Genomic DNA, 21530 nt, shown 5'->3' with positions numbered 1-21530 from the left:
TTAAGATAACTTACAGGATAATGAGCTGCAGGAGGTTCCGCATCCATAGAGTCAGAGTGCATCATCATGAGATCAATTTATTTTTCAAACTTTTCATCAGTGACAATAGGTTCAGGGGGAAATGAAGCTAAAGGAACACGTTCAAGCACTAATTCTTCATTCTGATCAGTATTGAAAACAAAACCATTATCATGACTTGAGTGCAAAAATACTTCTGAGGAGTAGTTCTTCTGAGGCAGAGTTGAACATGAATCAAGCATAAGAGAAGACAGACTGGGCATAAGCAGTACATGAAGTGGACCAATATATGCTAGAATCACAATTACACTGGCTAGTAGTATGACCTAAACTACCCGTATTGAAAGAAACCTCAGCAGGTGGAGTAAAAGCAGGCATTGAATTAATTGGAGGCCAACGAAGAGTAGGAATTATTGCATAAGAAGACGAAACTGAAATAGAACCAAGATAAACAGATTCAAAGACTGTCCTAGCTCTTTTCCCTTTTCTGTCATGAATAAGTCCATCAGCATCAAAAGAAACATTTTCAAAAGACGACAAAAACCAACAGAGTTCATAATTGGTAGAGAATGCACTACAGAATTTGGTTGAGAAGTGACAGGCTCCCTAATTGTCAGAGAGGAAACCCTAGGCTTAATAGAGGAAAAAACAAGAGCAAAAATAGAAGAACCATTGTTTCTGAGAGTTACAGAGGGTTGCAGACTGATAGAGAAGGCATACGGCTTCGAGTGATCATCTGAAACAACAATAGCAGCAGCAGTATTGTTCTTCACAGTATTCGAACTTTCACCAGCTTCAAAGTTTGGCCTCATATTAGTAACAACAACATGTGTATCCCTAGGCGTTGGAGCCGGCAAATCCCTGACAAAGATTCTCATCTGAATCTCCCTGCATCTAACCTCATCATGGTATAGTACAAAACACTTGTTACAAGCTCTAAAAGGAAACTTAGGATAAAAGGCAGTCATATCATATGTTCTTCTACTGCTGTTGATAACAACTTTTCTTGTCAAAGGAGATTTCAAAGGTACCATCACTTTAGCTTCATAAAGATTCCCAGCAGGAGTATCCACTGAAACAAATGATCCTATCGGTCTGATCTAAGACCTCTTTAGCTCTCCCTTTGTTAACCGAGTCAGAATGAATAAGGATTTGAACTGGCATTAGAGTTTTATCCCAAACCAAATCAAAAATGGACTCAAGGCTACCTAATGGTTGAACTGCAAAGAGCTGACCAAACAGTAGAGTGTGTCTAGCTAGAAAAGCTAAATCCCTATCCTGACTCTTCTTAAACATAACAACAAACAAATTTTGGATACCCATACCTTGCACATATGGTTTAGAAAGCTTAAAGTCTGGAGAATCGATAGTCCATATTCTATTGAGATGGTGCTTTACAGAAGTCTTATGATAATTACGACTATCATCACAAAGCAGAGCAGCAAACCTAAAGGGAAATTCCTCAACATCTTCATCTAAGTCAAGGACTCTGACTTAAGCAGCAGGAATAGCTATTAACAAACTTACAAGAGAGATTCAGATAGTATGAAGATAAAACTACAAAGAAAGATGAGTGAAAATGAAAGAGGAAATGGATGAATATAAAGGGAAAGACAAAAGAATATGCAGAAGCCAATTCTTGGAAATCTAAGGAAAATGCATGCCTGCAGTTATGATTTTGACAACACTTTCTTTTAATAATGACAATTAAGTGCAGGAAACTGAACAGACTAATAAACATATTCTCCATCACAGAAGATCAAAAGACCGGAGAAGAGAAAAGAAGAAATATGCCAAGTGTTGCAAAAAATCTGAATTAGCCACCCATCATCAAAGATATCATTAGTGAACTTTAATTACTTCATTTCAGCTTTATATTAAAGAATCTTATAATTAATAATTTTATAATATTAAACTCTACTTTTAATATAGTGGAGAAGAATCTTAATTCCAACAAGCAACCACCAGAGAGATTAAAGCCTACTACCCCTAATAAACCTTCATGCATATATAATCATAATGATAATAAAAACATCATCAGCTAATATCATTTCCAAGATTAACTTGACAGAGAATAAGAATCTTTGTATCAATAGCATAATCAAATCCCTACTCACAGTAGGATCTCAAACACCTCAGGAATAACTCTAACTGAGTAATAATTTTAACTTCACCCTTATCAGATTCAGACAACTTTAACATAAAGATATAACCCCAATTGAGAAGAATCAGTGAAACATACCCAAGAATAAAAGAAGAGTTGTCATCTCAAGTAACTGTTGATTTGAAAATATCATGATGATACCTCTGAATCTCTATGTCTGCACCTCCATTAGCTCATGACCTAAAATAGAAACAAAGAGAAAAACTTTAAATTAAAATCAAATCAGACATAAGGTAAAGCTGAAACAAAGACACAATCCTAGGAGATTATAAAGCTCATGAAAGATTAAGAAATCGAAAACAAATTTAAGAAAATTTCTAGGGTTAGTCATAACATAAAAATTTCGATTTGCAAAAATAAGGAACCAAAAATGAGAAAAAAATAGATCAATCGATTTAAAATCAAGATTAGAACATATCAATATAAATAAATTGCAGAGAGAATTTTAGAATTGATCAGGAGATCAAAGAGAAAATTGAGTTTGACTAAGTCAGCATCGCATGACTTTTCGCCCCAAAATCGCCTTGATCGATCTCATGAAATAAAGTCTCGACTAAAACAACCAGGAGTCTATTCAGTAACCTATAATCATATTGTATTCATCTTCGATCAGAGATGCTCCTGAAACAAATGAGTAATTTTCCCATAAATTTGTCGATCCACACAAACACGAATGCCGATTGAAAGCGATGTCGTGATGAACCTTTGATATTAATACTCTAGTGCATTCACATAATTATTAATATATGGAGGTTATTAATATAGAGAGGTACGCATAGAGAACGTAAACTTTTAAGTTTAGTGTATGTTCAATGTATTTATAATTGTACTAGACGATGTACATACATTTTTATTGTTCCATACACAAACAGATATATGTATTTAATGACTTATTATGCTACTAGGGAATTTTTGATGTTCTCGACAATTATAAATAGTACTATTACGTATAGTAGAATATAATCATCACTTTAGTTTCTTTCCAAAAAACCAAAATGTCATCCAATTCTAGGAAATGAACTTATATTCGTGTAACAAGATTTATATTTTTTTCGATATATTATTTATTGATACATGGAGGTAAATTCCTTAAGGCGGAACTGAAAAAAACCATTAATATTAAACTGTAGAGGTTGTTACTATTTATAAATGGCCCAAGTTGGGACCATGATTTTTTATTAATATGTAGATGTTATTAATATATGGAGTATCAATATATGGAGGTTCTACTATAGTCACCGTTTACCTTGTTTAAACATCCAGAAATAAAAAGTCACTTAGTGGAAACATTAGGGTGCTGTAGTAATCTTATTACTCACAACTTGTTTGGTAATTGGAAGTACATACAAAGCCATTTTTAGAAGTGTTAATTTTTTTATTTTATTTTTGATTTGTGTTGTGACGAGGTTATTCTTATGACAACTACTATAAGAGTGCACCTTTTAATCGTTGGATGTAACACCATCCACGTGCACATCCCACGACAGTTTTAATAAAATAAAAATATATTTAGTGATTCAAATTGATTTTATGATATGTTTACTTCACATATTTAACCATAGTTGTTTATTAATCTCTCCTACAATGGCATCTAATCATGGAATCATGATATATATTTTATTTTCACTTTATTGTTTCGTAAACATAGACCTCTGATGAACGATGACAAACAATTATTCAGAGTTGGGTTATATGTCCGGAAATACGTAGAATCTGGTTGTGAAGGACGAGTAAAATAGCGGGTCGAGTCAAAAGGACGGTGAAAGTTTTAGATGGTTATGCCCTTCAGTTTTTATTATTTTCTTTATGTTATAATTTTTTCTCTCTTTTTTACTTTTTCTCTCTCCAATTTAATATTTACTGTGAAAAACACAACTTCCGAAATATAAGTGAGATTTTAGTGAAACTTATACTTTTGTAATGAGTTTGAGATGGTCCATTTTAAAGAAGAATCGGGGTGTATTATGCACTCAGATGCTACCTGGCCAAAAACTATTTCCTATAAGAATATGCATTATGCACTCCGATGCAACCTCGCCAAAACCGATTTTCTTGTCAGAATATGCCTTATGATCGCCAAAACCGATTTTCTTTTCAAAATGTGCATTATGCACTTTGAGTGCAACTTATACAAAACCTATTTCAATGTTAGAATATGAATTATGCACTCTTTTGAAACATGTACAACACCCATTTCCTATAACAATATGCATATGCATAATGCACTACGGTGCAACCTGGACAAAACATATTTCCATTCAGAATATGCATTATGCATTCAAGTGCATTTTATGTATACTTTGTGGATAAATCTAGGTATATACTAGTAATCACTTGTATTATATTATATATAAAAAAATCACTAATGCATGATCTTAAGAAATAAATCCACCCCCATTACCATTTGGAGCAACGCAGATGTTTGAATTTATGGGTGATCATGTGGATTTAAATCTAAGGTTGTGTTTGATACCAAAGAAAGGAAATAATTCCATGGAAAGTGTATTCCATGAAATTAATATCCTGGGAAAAACAAGGAAAGACTTTATGCAATTTCATGGAATTATGTTGTTTTTCTTCCTCTTCTTTTTTTGATTGGTAAAGAACTTGGTGTTGGCGAGTTTCTCACTCAGGTCACTGGTATCATCACCCAGTGACTTTACCATTGTAATATAGTGACTTCAACCAGTGAATTAAGTTAAAAATATACCTTAGACTGTGCTTTTTATAAATGAACCCATAATTCCATGGGAATAAATTTGCAATCAAACAACAAAGAAAACATAATTTCCATGGGAATATGGATAATTTCATATAATTAACTCTTATCAAATACAACCTAATAGTTTGTTTCCTTTTTCAAGTCCATGAATAAATTCATAAATTTCTCTTGAATAAAACATCATTAATATCACTATTTTTAATTGTTGTATAATCATGGTTTTTATTTAGCATGTACCGACTTTTTGTTATCATAGTATTTTTTTTTCTTATTTATAGATTTTTTTTTTTGCTTAATCACACTTTTTAAGAGATATTTTGTAAAATGGTCGTATATTTTTGGTCATATTAGGGTCTGGGTCCTAGAACATGTTGTTGATGCATTTGAGTCCTAGACTCACTTTGACCATTTACTTTTTTACTAAAATACCCTTGTCAAATAGTTAAAGCACATTACATCCTAAAGTGCATTGATGTTGTTGCGGTGGATTTTGGTTGTCGTAGATTGAAGTAGGTTATTCATGGCTGAATACCAGTGTAGTTTTTATCAGAGAATCTAAAACGTATAGAAATAGGCAACTCCCATAGTCTACATATTTTTCTTGAAGTATGGTTGAAGTAAAACAATCTGGAAGAACTCAAGGTGATAGATTGTACAAACTTAATGACTTGAATTCAATATAATTAGTTGGTTGGTGTGGATTGAACTATTTTTTGTCTCAAGACAGTGTAGAAGCATGTTGACAACAGTTAGCATCAAATGATAATTTAACACGGAAAGTCAATTGAATTATGAATAATCATTTTCAAACATTATCGGTATTACTTAATACGGAGACCCTTACTGAAAAGTGGGGGTCTAACAACCACACCCAATATTTCGTTCGGCAATCTGAATAGACAAACTCCAATGTACTTTCAAGAGAATCAAATAGACACAAACTCAATCTAGAGAATAGTATATCAAAGAGTTTTATATCTATATCTCTCAATTCAATCCGCAATCAGCAAATAGGAATTTGCGATCCCGATTGAATATAAAAGAAGTAACTTGAACGGTACCAAAGACTAGTGTTCAAGGATCAATCAATTTCAATCAACAACCAAAGGTTGGATTTACCAATTGATCGATTCAACGCACAACCTGTGATATTTCAATTATATAACAAAATATAATACGGAAAAGAAATAACACAGACAACAGAATTTTTTTAACGAGGAAAACCGCAAATGCAGAAAAACCCAGGGACCTAGTCCATCTTTGAACACCCCACTGTATTAAGCCGCTACATACACTAGCCTACTACCAATGAACTTCAGACTGGAATGTAGTTGAACCCTAATCAATCTCACACTTATTCAAGGTACAGTTATGCTCCTTACGTCTCTGATCCCAGCAGGATACTACGCACTTGATTCCCTTAGTTGATCTCACCCATAACCAAGAGTTGCTACGACCCAAAGTCGAAGACTTGATAAACAAATATGTCTCACACAGAAAAGTCTATTGGAATAGATAAATCTGTCTCCCACAGAAATACCTACGAGTTTTGTTCCGTCTTTTAATAAATCAAGGTGCACAGGAACCAATTGATAAACCAGACTTATATTCTCGAAGAACAGCCTAGTATAATCAATCACCTCACAATAATCTTAATCGTATGGTAGCGAAATAAGATATTGTGGAATCACAAACGATGAGACGAAGATGTTTGTGACTACTTTTTATCTTTCCTATCGGAGAATCAATCTCGAGCAAATCTTAGAGAAGATAGTACTCAATACGATAGAACAAGGAAAGATCGGAACACGCAACTACAGAGAAAATAGTTGGGTCTGGATTCACAATCCCAATGAAGTCTTTAAGTCGTTAACCTACAGGGTTTCGTGTAAAACCTAAAGTTAAAGGAGAAGGAGGTGTGGGGATTAGGTTTCCCAGTTGCTAGAGTTCTCATTTATATAGTTTTCAAATCAGGGTTTGCAATCTAAGTTACCTTGGTAAAAAAACATTCAATATTCACCGTTAGATGAAAACCTGATTAGATTCAAGCTAATATCTTTCAACTGTTAGATCGAACTTAGCTTGTTATACACAAATGAAACGTACCTTCATTTAGGTTTAAGTAACCGTACCTAAACGTGTACACCATGTTGGCTCAACAGTAATTTTAACCGAGGTTAGCTATATGAACACTCTCATATCAATTGTTAGAGCATAGCTCGGTCGAACCCACCAAGCGTTGGTATGTCAAGTTTGGTTATCATATTGTAGTGAATAAAAACTCAATTTAAGAGTGGATTTATTATGTACTAGAGACAACTTCGTATAGGTTAGGCTAGAAATATTAGGATAATGATACATACAAGTATTACTCGAAGACTTGAAGAATGTGAAGAAGTAAAGAGATACATCGACGACATCATCCTTTCTCTTGAGGTTAGTAATATTTTGACTAGAACTGTTTCATTCCCAACGTATCCTTCAAGTCGTGCTATATTAAAAACATAACTTCGAAGTTGTGAATGATATACTCTAGTAGACATAGTGTTAAGGAATTAGAATACGAAGTGTAACGCTTATCTTTTGAACTTCGTATATAAGACATCGACATAATCGTATGATGCTATTGTGGTTATGTGTATGGGTATGGGTGAATATTTCTTCCTAGGAAACAATGTTTACATTCATTTAAAGGAAGTACATTCATGAACTTGATTTATGAATCGAAAGGGAAATCGCTAGGCTTATTGGTATTGTTTTTTATTGCATATCTTTGGATTACCAATATGTGTGAGTTAGTAGAACTGATCATAACTTGTTATGTATCTTGGTAAAACTAGTCACAATGCCTGACTTATGTATTGGTATGACTTTTATTAGTGTAACCATCCTAAGTAATCACCTAAGATGGTATGATCCATAGTTATTGGTGTGACCGATCCTAGTAATTGGTGTAACCGATCCTAATAATGGTGTGACCGATCACAAAAGAGTTGTAATCGATCCTTGTAATTGGTGTAACCGGTCCTGGTAATTGGTGTAACCGATACTGGTAACTGGTGTGACCGATCACAAGTAATACCATGAGAATATGGTAACCGGTCCTGGTAATTGACGTAACCATTTTGGTAACTAATGTAACTGGTCCTAGTAACCATATGAAGGTAGAACCGATCCTTGTGTTTGGTAGAGCCGTAAACCCATGATTAGTGTGTTGATTTAATCAATCACATAGTTCTCAGAAACCAGATGAACCGGTTCTAAACCTGTTTGGAAGTGTGGTAATCGGTTCCAAGATTGCAAATATGAAAGAGGATTTACAAAGAATTAAGATGTCGACATACTTTGAACATGTTCAGTAGCTCTTATCTTTTATTGTTCAAAGATATTCCTTAATAACTTAAGGAGATCCCAGACCGAAATAAGTTGAGAATTTTTTAATTAAGGCTGTTAATTTTTATATGCTTTTAATTACAAGTAATTAAAATGCATATCTCTGGAAAATAAAAATTGGTAATGTGCATTTACTAATTGGAGATTTCTAGTAGTATTTCGGTTATATTTGGACAGACATTTCCAGGAATTATGAAAACCGATTTGGGAATATTTTGCATATCTTAAGAATATTTCGGTTTTGGAAATTCCTTGGTGTCCAAACTTCCTTGGTCTATAAATACCCAAGTTTGCATTTCTGTAAACTATCCTAAGAGCCAGCAAAACTACCTTGTTGTGTTGTTACTGGTGGAGTCGTCTATTCGGAGAGGAAAGTACCCTAATTAGATGAAATCTCTTACTACCGTTTGTTTAAAGACTTCTGTGGAATTAAGACGCTCTACGAGTGTCGTTGGTGAGAAAATAAATAATTACAGTATTATTAGTTTTCGATTTGATTTGATTTGATTTACTAACGATTGTTGAACTTTGATTTCACCTAGTTTGTTTATTCTTGAGAATCTTCTCTTCTGTTATACGATTCACTCAAACTAGATCGAAGTGCCGACGGGATCTTTAGAACTGTTTGTAGATCTAAAGACGTCTAGTGATAATACATTGTTAACAGTCTTCCTCCTGTGTATGATTGATCACAAGAGATTCAAGTTGTTGTGTGCAGGTGTTTATTGAAGATTTAAGAAGATTTGAAGATGAAGAAGAAGAAGATTTCTGATTTGGGTTCATAATCTTTGGTGTGCACAAAACTTGATCGGCTGGGATCCAACTATAATCGTTTTTATCTTTGATAGATTAGATTTAATTGATTAGTTGCGTAGTTCGGCATCAATATTTAGTATCTGGATAAATCCTACTATTGATTGCAAAATCTAAACTCGACTAATTTGTAGTTGTTTGTTAGATAGATCTAAACCCGACAAAGGATTTTATTGGATTAAACATAAGAGCCTTTGTCTAACTCATATCACTGGGATTGAATAGAGTTGATACCGAACATATTTGTTGTTCCTTTACTGTTTGGAATACGAACCAAATGAATTTTTCTAGTGCGTGCACTTACTGAATGTGAAAAAGCAGGGGTCTAACAACATCACCCAATATTTCGCTTAGCAATCTGTATGGACAAACTCGAATATACTTTTAAGAGAATCAACATCAACGAGTTTATATCTCTCACTTGATTTGATTTCCTCAAACAGAAACTGTGAGTACTAATCAAATACAAGGAATAACTTGGACGGTACCAAAGACCAATGTCCAAGGATCAATTAATGATAATCAACAACCAAAGGTTGGATTAATCCAATTGATGATCTGACGCACAACATGTATTATTTCTATTATATAAACAAATATAATGCGGAAAAAAAATAACACAGACACCAAAAATTTTGTTAACGAGGAAAACGCAAATGCAGAAAAACCCCGGGACCTAGTCCAGATTGAACACACATTGTATTAAGTCGCTACAGACACTAGCCTACTGCAAGCTAACTTCGGACTGGGCTGTAGTTGAACCCCAATCAGTCTCCCGCTGATCCAAGGTACAGTTGCACTACCTACGCCTCTGATCCCAGCAGGATACTACGCACTTGATTCCATTAGCTTATCTCACCCACAACTAAGAGTTGCTACGACCCAAAATCGTAGGCTTTAACAATAAACAAATCTGTCTCACACAGACAAGTCTATCAAAGGATCAATCTGTCTCCCACAGAAAAACCCTAAAGTTTTTTGTTCCGTCTTTTGATAATAATCAAGGTGAACATGAACCAATTGATAATCCGGTCTTATATTCTCTAAGAACAACCTAGATTAATCAATCACCTCACAACAATCTTAATCGTATGGTAGAGAAACAAGATGTTGCGGAATTACAAACAATGAGACGAAGGTGTTTGTGATTACTTTTTATATCTTGCCTATCGGAGATGATAAATATCAAGCCAATCAATATGATTGTACTCGTACGATAGAAGATGCAAGATCAGATCACATAACTACGATAAAAGTAGTATCGGTCTGGCTTCAGAATCCCAATGAAGTATTTAAGTCGTTAACCTGGTTTTATAAGAAGAAAACCAAAGGTTAAAGGAGAACCGACTCTAGCACGCAAACTAGTATCACACGTAAGGTGTGGGGATTAATTTTGCATAGTTTCTAGATGTCCCCTTATATAGTATTTCGCCTTGATCACAAAGCAAACACTATCCACCGTTAGATTAAAACCTGATTTTGATTCAAGCTAATATTTCTCAACCGTTAGATCGAAAACCTTATCTTGTTATACACAAATGAACTGCACGCTTATAGGTTTGTTAACTGTACCAAACGTGTGCATTGCTGGTTCAACAATAGTCAACCAAAAGGTTAGCCATATGAGCATTTCATACCAACCATATTCTTCTTCACCATAACTAGTTCAATTGACTCAAATGAACTAGTTAGAGAGTTGTTCAATTGCAAGAAAATCTCATGTACTACACAAGACACAATTGAAGCAAAGATGATTTAATTCACATGAATCGGTTCATGAACTTCATAGCCACGGTTTGCAATTGCATTCCTTAGTCTTTATAAGTTTAAGTTCAGAAATCATCTTTAGATATATAACCTTCTCAAGTTCGCAGACTAGGTTCGCGCACTTAATATACTGGATAGAGTTTACAAACTCCAGCAGAAATTCTCGGGATGAGACCTTCGCTGGTTCGCGGACTGGGTTCTCGGACTTAGCTCACGCAAGTAGTTTGTCAACTCAAGCAGAAATTCTCGGGTTTAAGAACTTCGGCAGTTCGGGGACTGAGTTCGCGGACTTGGCTACAAGCCATTCTTCCAGTATAGGACTTATGCACATATGTGTTTCCACAACATACTTATGTCCATTGGTTATGTAATCTAAACTCTCATTCCAATTATTGAAACATTCTTAGAGGATGTTATAGAGTTGTTACACCATTTTTTGTCAAAGCAATTTTCAAAGTGATTGTAACATATCATGACTTTCGTCACTAGGTAAAGATAAACACGGTCGAAGCGAAACGCTTACCAACACATATTTCGAGATATAGATAGGCGAGGTATACTCGGCTCGAAATACCAAATGTGTATAATCTAAGTCTATATATATATATATATCATACGACTTTTGTCTCAAGAAGTGGGAAATAAAATAGATAGACTTTTGAGTGACAGCTAAGTTCAAGTCTTCACATACCTTTTTGTCGAGAAGTTCCACTGGTTCCTTGAGTAGTTCTTCTACTTGTATGATGAATCTCCATGAAGTCCTTCAGCTCAACTACACTTACTATACTAGTCCGAGACTTAGCTATAATAGACTAGAAATCAAGACTTATAGTTTTGATCACTAATATTGACAAACATGCTTGAGATAGCAACGCATGCGAGTTTGACCGAGCAGTGCTCTAACAGAATGTCGGAAGCGCAAGGATACTGAAGAAACTAGGTGAACTATATGTTTATTTGCTTGGTCTCAACTATACGAAGTTGGTGTGATTTTGTATAACGGCTTAATTCTGAGAGTATTCAATTCCGGACTAGGTCCCAGGGTTTTTCTGCATTTGCGGTTTCCTCGTTAACAAAAATCTTGTTGTGACATTACTTTTGTTTTCCGAAATTATAATTTTTTTTAATATAATCTAAAGTAAATTACACAAACGTTAACTCCATATTACTTGATAGTGATCCTATAGAGTTTGGTTAAGTCCGAACCTATTATCAAGTAATCACACTTTGATTGTTGTATTATCTCGATCTTGTATCCATAGATGATCACAGAAATTGTGAATACCGATTCGTTGTATTGTCTCGACTAAGTCCATGGACAATCACTTTCGGTAAGAGGACTTATAGGTGGAAAAGTTTAAGATTGTGGTATATTTGGGTACCCTCATATTTTCAATTGGTATCAGAGCAGGAAACACACGAAAATATCTAACAATCTGTGTTTGGTGCGATCCATCCTATAAGAAATGAACTCGAGTTCTAATGAATCGATTTCAGTTAACGTACCGCCAAGATTTGACGGAACAAACTATCTATGGTGGAAATATGCTATGAGATCTTTTCTTCAATCAAGAGACTTTAATACTTGGTTATTAGTTATTGATGGTTATAATCTCCCGAAAATCGAAAATTCGGAAACTGAGTTTAAACGCTTGGTAGATTATACCAACGAAGAAAAGGATTTTGCAAAGCAGAATTCAGATGGTTTGAATGCTATTATACCTGTGATCCGTGATCTACAACATCATGTATCAACATGCCAAACTTCAAAGGAAGCTTGGGATAATCTTCAGATCATGTTCGAAGGAAATACATCAGAGAAAGAAGCTAGACTTCAAAAATCTTACGTCTGATTGGGAGAACCTTTGAATGGATGACAACGATACTTTTGAAGAGTTTCATATTAAACTCTCTGATATAGTTAATGCTTCTTTCTCGCTTGGAAATACTATTTATGAAAAATATATAACATGCAAAATTCTCAGATTGTTGCCATCTAGATACGAATCTAAAAAGCATGCAATTACAGAAGCAAATGATCTTTCAACTCTCTCAAGAAGCACACTCGTTGGAAAATTGAAAATCTTTGATCATCAATCACAATCTATTCAAGCTAAAGGAATCGCTTTTAAAGCTGCAAAATTTCCAAAAACTCCATTGGAAAAGGATAGATAAATTGATGATTCTGATGAACGGATTGCAAAAAATTATGATGATGAAGTTGAACAATCATTATCATTGATCGATCTCTTGAAGAAAAAAAACAAGAGATTCATAAAAGATACTCATCGATCTTCTCGACCACATAATCGAGTTCCTGTCAAGAACAAAAAGGATCAAGAAGAAGATGATGAATATCAACCTCAGTGTTTTAAGTGTAAAGGTTTTGGTCATATAACTAAAGACTGTCCTAATATTAGGAAATACACTGGAAGCAACTTATGAACTTAAACCTGGGACCTTATAGCTCCTCCCAATCTTTTTAGGGAAAGAAAATGAAAACCCCTATTTCCATGTTAGGGATTTTGAGGAAATTTTTAGTACCCTAAAGATTAGAAACCTTGATGACGATGCTTTGAAACTTAGATTAATCCCCTTTTCCCTGAAAGATAAAGCTAAATCGTGGCTATATAGTTTGGCTTCCGGGTCAATCGAAACGTATGAACAACTTACATCGGCCTTTTTGAACAAAATTTTCCCTAGGCACAAAACATTGTCTATTAGGACGCAAATCTGCACGTTTTCTCAACAGGAGGGAGAAACTTTGTATAGGTATTTGGAAAGGTTCAATGATTTATTAGCCCAATGTCCTCATCATGGTTTAAAAAAGGTTAGGTTAGTTCAGATCCTTTATGAGGGTTTAGATTATCCCACTACAACCACAGTAGAATCTATGTGTACAGGAGGGTTTGAAAACCAAACAGTTGATGATGCGATGACATATTTGCATGAAGTTGCCGAAAAGACCCAACAATGGGAAAGTAATAGGGGACCCCAAAAAACAATTCTTCTAGGCAGAGGAAACGTTAATAGGGTAGAAGGAGGCTATGAATCAGATGCCAAAATTGTTTTTGTAGTGAAAAGGTTAGAAGCTTTAGAAGTGGGTCACACTAGTGGTAGGTTGGAGCCTTTTTGGGAAGGCCAGAATAATGAAGAGCAAGCCAATGCTCTCTATAATAACACTAGATTTGATAATCGTCAAAAGTTTGACCCATATTCAGAAACCTATAATCCTGGTTGGAGAAACCATCCAAACTTTTCTTGGTCTAAGGGCCAGAGTCAAGGTCAGTTTAGTAATTCTAATGCTCCCCCAGGTTTTGGTTACACTAAGAATTCTTCAGGCCCAGAAAATAAAACGACTAGCTTAGAGGAATCTATTAAGATGTTAGCAAAAACTCAGGAAATGTTAGCACAGAGCCATGTTAGTTTTCAACAGGAAACCAAGCAGAACTTTCAAACTAATGCTCAGAGCCTTGCTAAGTTAGAACTTCAAGTCGGCCAAATAGCTAAGACTTTAAGTGAGAGAGATAATGGTAGATTCCCTAGTCATACTAATCCCAATCCTATAGGAGTTCATGAAGTAGGTGCAAAACCATCGAATCAGTTGAATGCTATTAGAACCCTTAGGATTGGTAGAGTAGTAGACAATCAGGAAACCATGCCCGATAGTGAACATACTGTAGTTCACCCCTCAGGATCTCACCCCTCAGGAACACTAGCTGAGGGGACTGATAAAATTTCTGATGATGAAAATTCGGTTCCTGAGAGGTCTAATTCTGTGCCTAGAGCCCAATTTCCCCATCTATTAGTACCAACAAAGAAGGAATCGAACTTTAATGACATATTGGAGGTTTTTAAGCAAGTTAAAATAAACCTTCCTTTATTAGATGCAATTAGGCAAATTCCTGCTTATGCCAAGTTCCTTCAGGATATGTGTACGTGAAAGCGAAAACATAGCGTCCATAAGAAAGCCTTTTTAGCTAGTCACGTAAGTTCAATCATTCAGAACACCACAACTCCAAAGTACAAAGACCCAGGTTCCCCTACCATTGCTTGCACAATAGGTAAACACCGGGTAGAAAAACTTTACTTGACTTAGGAGCCAGTGTGAACTTACTTCCGTACCATGTGTACTTACAGTTAGGACTTGGTGAAATGAAACCTACTCAGATGACACTACAGTTAGCTGATAGGTCTGTTAAAATTCCTCGAGGTGTTATCAAGGATGTTCTTATTGAGGTCGACAAGTTTATTTATCCAGTGGATTTCGTGGTCCTAGATACCCAACCTGTCCCTGACCCAGAGAACCAAATACATGTGATTTTAGGTCTCCCATTTTTAGCTACATCTAATGCGATCATTAATTGTCGAAATGGTGTGATGAATTTATCGTTTGGTAATATGACTATGGAGATGAACATTTTTAATGTCAATAAGCTACCTTATGAGCTAGATGACACATGTGTTGAAGAGGTGAACATGATAGAAGCCTTAGTTCAAGAGTCATTAAACATTTTATCTGAAGACCCATTAGAGAGTTGTTTATCCCATTTTGGTTTATATTTTGACGACGATAGCACTATTGAACAAGTGAATGCTCTATTAGATTCTACCCCTGTGTTAGACACTGATAGATGGAAAGCTAGGTTCGAACCATTACTAGTTTCTGAGACTACCTTAATTCCTTCTTTAGAAGAGCCCTCGAAGTTGGACCTTAAACCACTACCCGACACTCTTAAGTATGTGTTTTTAGGCCCATCTGAGACTTTACCTATGATTGTAGCTTCTGATTTGGATAGTGAACAGGAAAGTAGGCTAGTGAAAGTACTTAATGATAATAAAGAAGCTTTAGGGTGGACTATAACAGACATTAAGGGTATAAGTCTTACTGTGTGTATGCATCAGATTCATTTAGAGGAAGACTCCAAACCTTCTAGGGAGATGCAACGTCGACTAAACCCTAACATGAAAGAGGTAGTTCGAAAAGAGGTGCTTAAGTTGTTAGATGCGGGTATTATCTACCCAATTTCAGACAGTAAGTGGGTCAGCCCTGTTCAGGTTGTCCCCAAGAAATCAAGTATCAATGTAGTCCAGAATGATAATAATGAGTTAATCCCAACCCGAGTGACCACGGGATGGCGTGTCTGTATTGGCTATAAGAAATTGAACAACGTCACAAGGAAGGATCACTTTACCCTTCCTTTTATCGACCAAATTCTAGAAAGATTAGTTGGACATGGTTATTATTGATTCTTAGATGGCTATTCCGGCTATAATCAGATCGTTATTGCCCCAGAAGACCAAGAGAAAACCACTTTTACTTGTCCCTTTGGCACCTTTGCGTATAGATGCATGCCTTTTGCGATATGTAATGCCCCTGCGACTTTTCAACGTTGGATGATGAGCATATTTTCTGATATGGTAGAACGGTTTTTAGAGGTCTTTATGGATGATTTTTCAGTGTTTGGTTCATCTTTTGATGAGTTCTTGCATCATTTGACACTAGTGTTGATTAGGTGTAAGGAAAAGAATTTAGTGCTTAATTGGGAAAAATGTCATTTCATGGTTAAATCAGGAATTGTATTAGGGCACATCGTTTCTTCGAAGGGTATATAGGTAGACAAAGCCAAAGTTGACCTTATTAAGACTTTACAGGTCCCAAAAACCGTAAAAGATATTAGGTCATTCCTAAGGCATGCAAGTTTTTACCGTCGATTCATTAAGGATTTTAGCTTAATTTCTAGACCTCTTTGTAATTTGCTTGCAAAAGATGTTAAGTTTGCCCTTGATGATGCTTTTTTAGAGGCTTTTGAGAAGATTAAGAGTTTACTCACTACCGCCCCCATAGTCCAGGCACCTAACTGGAACCTACCCTTTGAAATCATGTGTGATGCTTCAGATTATGCTATAGGCGTTGTGCTAGGTCAGCGAGAAAACAAATTACTTCATGTGATTTACTATGCTAGCAAAACTCTGAATGATGCCCAAATGAACTATACAACTACCGAGAAGGAACTGTTAGCCATCATGTTTGCCTTGGATAAGTTTAGATCTTACCTATTAGGTTCTAAGATCGTAATCTATATTGATCATGCTGCTTTGAAATACGTTTTGTCTAAGAAGGATACCAAACCTAGATTGATTAGATGGATTCTTTTGTTACAAGAATTTTGTCCAGATATTAGAGACAAAAAGGGTGCAGAAAATGTAGTAGCAGACCACTTGTCTAGGCTAGTTGTTAGTTCTCCTAATGATGCCCTTCGTATAAGGGATAACTTTCCTGATGAACAATTGTTCTCTGTTTCCCAATCACCTTGGTATGCACATATTGTGAATTATCTTATTACTGGTCGAATGCCTAAACATTGGCGTAAGCAAGATCATTCTTGATTTTTAGAAGAGGTTAAGCATTTCTTTTGGGACGATCCTTATCTGTTTAAGTATTGTCCAGACCAGATTATTAGAAGATGTATACCATAGAGTGACCAGTCTAGTATTATCTCCTTTTGTCATGAACATGCATGTGGGGGTCATTTTAGTTCTAAGAAGACTGCTGCTAAGATAATGCAGTGTGGTTTTTACTGGCCTTCGTTTTTTAAAGACTCTCATAGTCATTGTGTTTCTTGTGGTCGTTCCCAGAGGTTAGGAACCATTTCCTGTAGAAATATGATGCCTTTGAACCCTATTTTAGTTATTGAGGTCTTTGATGTGTGGGGCATTGATTTTATGGGTCCATTTCCTAATTCTTTTTGTTATCTTTACATACTTGTCGCTGTAGACTATGTGTCTAAGTGGGTTGAGGCGGTTTCGTGTGAAACAAATGACCACAAGGTCGTAGTCCAGTTTTTGAAAGAGAATATACTTACACGTTTTGGTACACCGCGAGCTATAATTAGTGATGGAGGTTCACACTTTTGTAATAGAACGTTTGCTCTTTTAATGAAACAATATGGTATTACCCATAAAGTAGCAACCCCGTATCACCCACAGACTAGTGGTCAGGTAGAGGTCTCTAATAGGGAAATTAAGCGTATTCTAGAGAAAACAGTTAATCCTAATAGGAAAGACTGGTCGTCGAGGCTTACTGATGTCTTATGGGCTTACCGTACTGCGTTTAAGACACCCATTGGAATGTCACCTTATCCTTTAGTGTTTGGCAAGGCATGTCACCTGCCTGTTGAGTTAGAACATAGAGCCTATTGGGCTATTAAGAACTTAAACTTTTCACTTGACAAGGCAGGAGCTCACAGAAAGCTCCAGCTCAATGAGTTGGACGAGATTCATAGAGATGCATATGTTAGTGCTAAGGAGTATAAGAACAAAATGAAACTTGTGCATGATAAGAATATTTTACGAAAGTCATTTTCTCCAGGTTAAAAAGTTCTTCTGTATGACACTCGTTTGTATCTATTCCCATGGAAGTTGTGCTCTCGGTGGACCGGTCCTTTTGTGGTCCGTACTGTTTTTCCTCATGGCGATATTGAGATTGAGACACCAGATGGTAGTAGTTCTTCAAAGGTTAACGGTCAGAGATTGAAGCCATTTTTAGAGCCCTGTCCTACAGGTGATGTTGAGGAGGTCCCTCTGGAGGACCCTGTTTACCTTGATTGACCATCGAGGCGGTTTTGTATGTTGTATATTTTTTTTAGTTTTGTTTTTTTTGGTTACACTTCACCCAGGTACTATCTTTCCGACTTCTCTCTTTACTATTTCCTCATGTTACTTATATTTTTGGTACTGTTCTTTAATTAGAAACATTGAGGACAATGTTAGATTTAAGTTTGGGGGTGGGGTAGAAACTTTTTGTTACCTTTTTGTTACAATAAATAAACTCCAGAGCCTAGAAATTTATGCTTATTAAGGATGGCACTAACCAATCTAAGTGGATGGAAGCATTTTGGTTGTAGGAGTTGAGGAACCAATCTGATTAGATGGAAACATCTAAAGAGTCGATTCATAAAAGCACAGAGCTCAGGTGTTAAAATTTAAAAAAAAACATGGTAGTTTTGCCCTATCTCGTTGAATCCTAATCCTTCTGTTTTTATTTTGTAAGTGATTTGGTGGGGTACACGATTCAAGTTGTTACCATTGCTAGAGTGAAATAGAGTGATTGAGATACCAAAAAAAAAAAAAAAAGTTGAAAAATAAAAAAAAAATAAAAAAAAGAAAGAAATTGAGACCAGACCATCAGACCAACCAGAATAAATTCAATAAAGTCGACCACTGGAACCCTTGTATATGCCAGTTGTGTTGACCTAGAGTTAGGATTATCGACCACTGGTACCCTTGTATACGCCAGTGTGTTGATATTAGTACAGACCAGTATGTCAGTCCATTAGGATAGGTTCATTTTGACAGTGGCCTTCAGACAGATATGAGAAACACCGTTCACCTTAGTCAACATCAAAACCATCTACGTTTTTCTCTACATCCATCTTCTTAATCTATCCGCGTGATTGGTTGACTCCGATTATGATGTCCAGAAACTATCTGAGTAGAGCTCTGTCACTTTATATGAATTTTAGTATGCTTGAGTGCAAACTCGTGTACAACAATTGGAATTTCGCATCAGGGTACTTCCTCCTGTAGTCAATAAGTATGCAAACCAAGGAGATTCTTTAGTGCTTTCCAAGGTTCTGCGTAGATAGCTAGGGTCTGGAGTAAAGGTTTTTTGGGTACACCTCTAGTAAACCCTCCCGAGACTATAACTCGGTCATTATGAATTTTATTTCTATTTTATTTTTGCTCGAGGACTAGCAAATGATAGGTTTGGGGGTATTTGATAGACACATTTTTGTGTCAAATTTGTCTCGATTCTATATATTGATAGTGCTCATTTTTGTACTTATTATGGTGTTTTATGCGTGTGCGTAGGTATTTTTGGCCAATAAACATTTTTGTAAAAATCGGATCGAAAAGTTGGTAAAAGCGCCCGGAGGAAACCTGTTATTCAGACTCTAACTATGGATAAGGGGTACCCAAATTACTAAGGGGCACCCCCAGGACACCTCCAAGGAAGCTGTTATTCGCACCCCCTACTCTGGATGGGGGCACCCCTTCTTCTTCACGTTTGAACTTAGTTTTGGCGGAAAGTTTGCATAGTCGAACTGCATATTTATCTAAACGAAGTTGGACGAGTTTTTAATGGACTTTTATCACGGGTTTGAGTGGTTTGGGCATGTTATTACCAACCAGGCTTGGTAAGATCTTTGGTTTACACAAAAGAAGAAACCTTCACGTGATTATGCTAAAACAGGGAAGAGTTCTCTTCTCGGGATTATTTTTGTTACGTGAAGATTCTCGGAGATTTTCAATGGATTGGTTTGTGATTATCCTATGCGAAAAGATAGGAGTGATAACAAGTTTAGATTGGAAGAAAAAGTAAGGTTTCGATAAAACAGAGAAGGTTGAAATATCATCGGAATTTTGTGACGATTTGGAAGTTATCTGAAACACATGAGAGAGACAACTACCGTAGGATTGGACTACATATCTTCTAGGGAGTTTGGTTAGTTTAGCAGAGACGCGTGAGAGGAGTCAGGAAGAAGAGAAAAATCCCGAGACTTAGGGAGAAGAAAAAATAAGTATTTTGGGAAAGATTTACTCAAGAAATTTAGGTCTGCTGGCTATATATAGGTTGTTTCCGAGTCATGGGGGGGTTACGCATACTTTGGGGAAGTTTAGAGGAGAACAAGAAGCTGAAATCAGGAGTTGGAGTTTTATTTTTGCTGCTGCAATACCAAGAACACGAAGAACATAAGACGCACAAGCATCTGTCGCATAAAACTATCGCTATTCAACAGCAGAACCTATATATCGTTTACCAACAGTGATTTACTCTTCCCTCTTTGTAACAGAGATTCTGTAACACACTCACACTATTGCAAATCGGTTGTGTTATTACTTTTCACTATTTTGATCAACTTTTGAACCATAAACCAATATTTTGAGCAAGTGATTAATATGAGGAGCTAAACCCCATTGCTGAGGCGATAGAGGAAGTTATTTTTACAATAAGAAGTGGTATATTCTATTTTATCTATTTATTGCAATTATTATTATGATTGTTTTCCTTGAACTATGATTGAATATGATTTTTATTTGAGTGACTGTGATCTGTTTTGATGAAGTATGCTTAGTTTAAGACTTTCGATGCTTCATACTTTGTATTTACAATTATTACTTCTGAAAATCTACTTGTTGCAACAGTTAGAATCAAATTAAACGCAAAAATTGCATAAATATAAATATTGGATTAAATCACTTGGAAATTGGAAAATAGTGGAATCTTTAGCCTCAATATTCTTTTATTATTGATATCATCTTTGATTGATTTTGCTATTATTATTATTGAGTTTTCTATTTTAGTTTTGAATTTAAGTCTAAAAAATCCTTCACAAGTTCGAGAATTGAATCACTTTATTTACCACTATCACAACCACACCAAAAAAATCTTTAGCCTATGCTTGAATGCTTTATATTATTGCTATGTGTTATGGGATGTTTGATTTCGGTTTTCTTAACCTTAATATTCGATCTCATATTATGAGTGAATCCTTATGGTTTGTGTGGCTTTTTTATTTAGCGGAATTAAGTTCTAGCCCATGTTGGTAGGTTTTATTAAAGGATCATAAGGTGTTCCGATTGAAAATC

General features: G+C 35.6%; 1 pseudogene; it reads right to left on the bottom strand.

The window, feature by feature from the left end:
- Positions 1-13600: 13600 nt before the first annotated feature.
- On the bottom strand, positions 13601-13700 carry LOC113362371 (annotated as a pseudogene).
- Between the last annotated feature and the right edge of the window lie 7830 nt (positions 13701-21530).

Source organism: Papaver somniferum, chromosome 3 (genome assembly GCF_003573695.1).
Source record: "Papaver somniferum cultivar HN1 chromosome 3, ASM357369v1, whole genome shotgun sequence".
Classification (NCBI taxonomy): Eukaryota; Viridiplantae; Streptophyta; class Magnoliopsida; order Ranunculales; family Papaveraceae; genus Papaver; species Papaver somniferum.
This window is presented reverse-complemented; position numbering and strand designations above follow the sequence as displayed.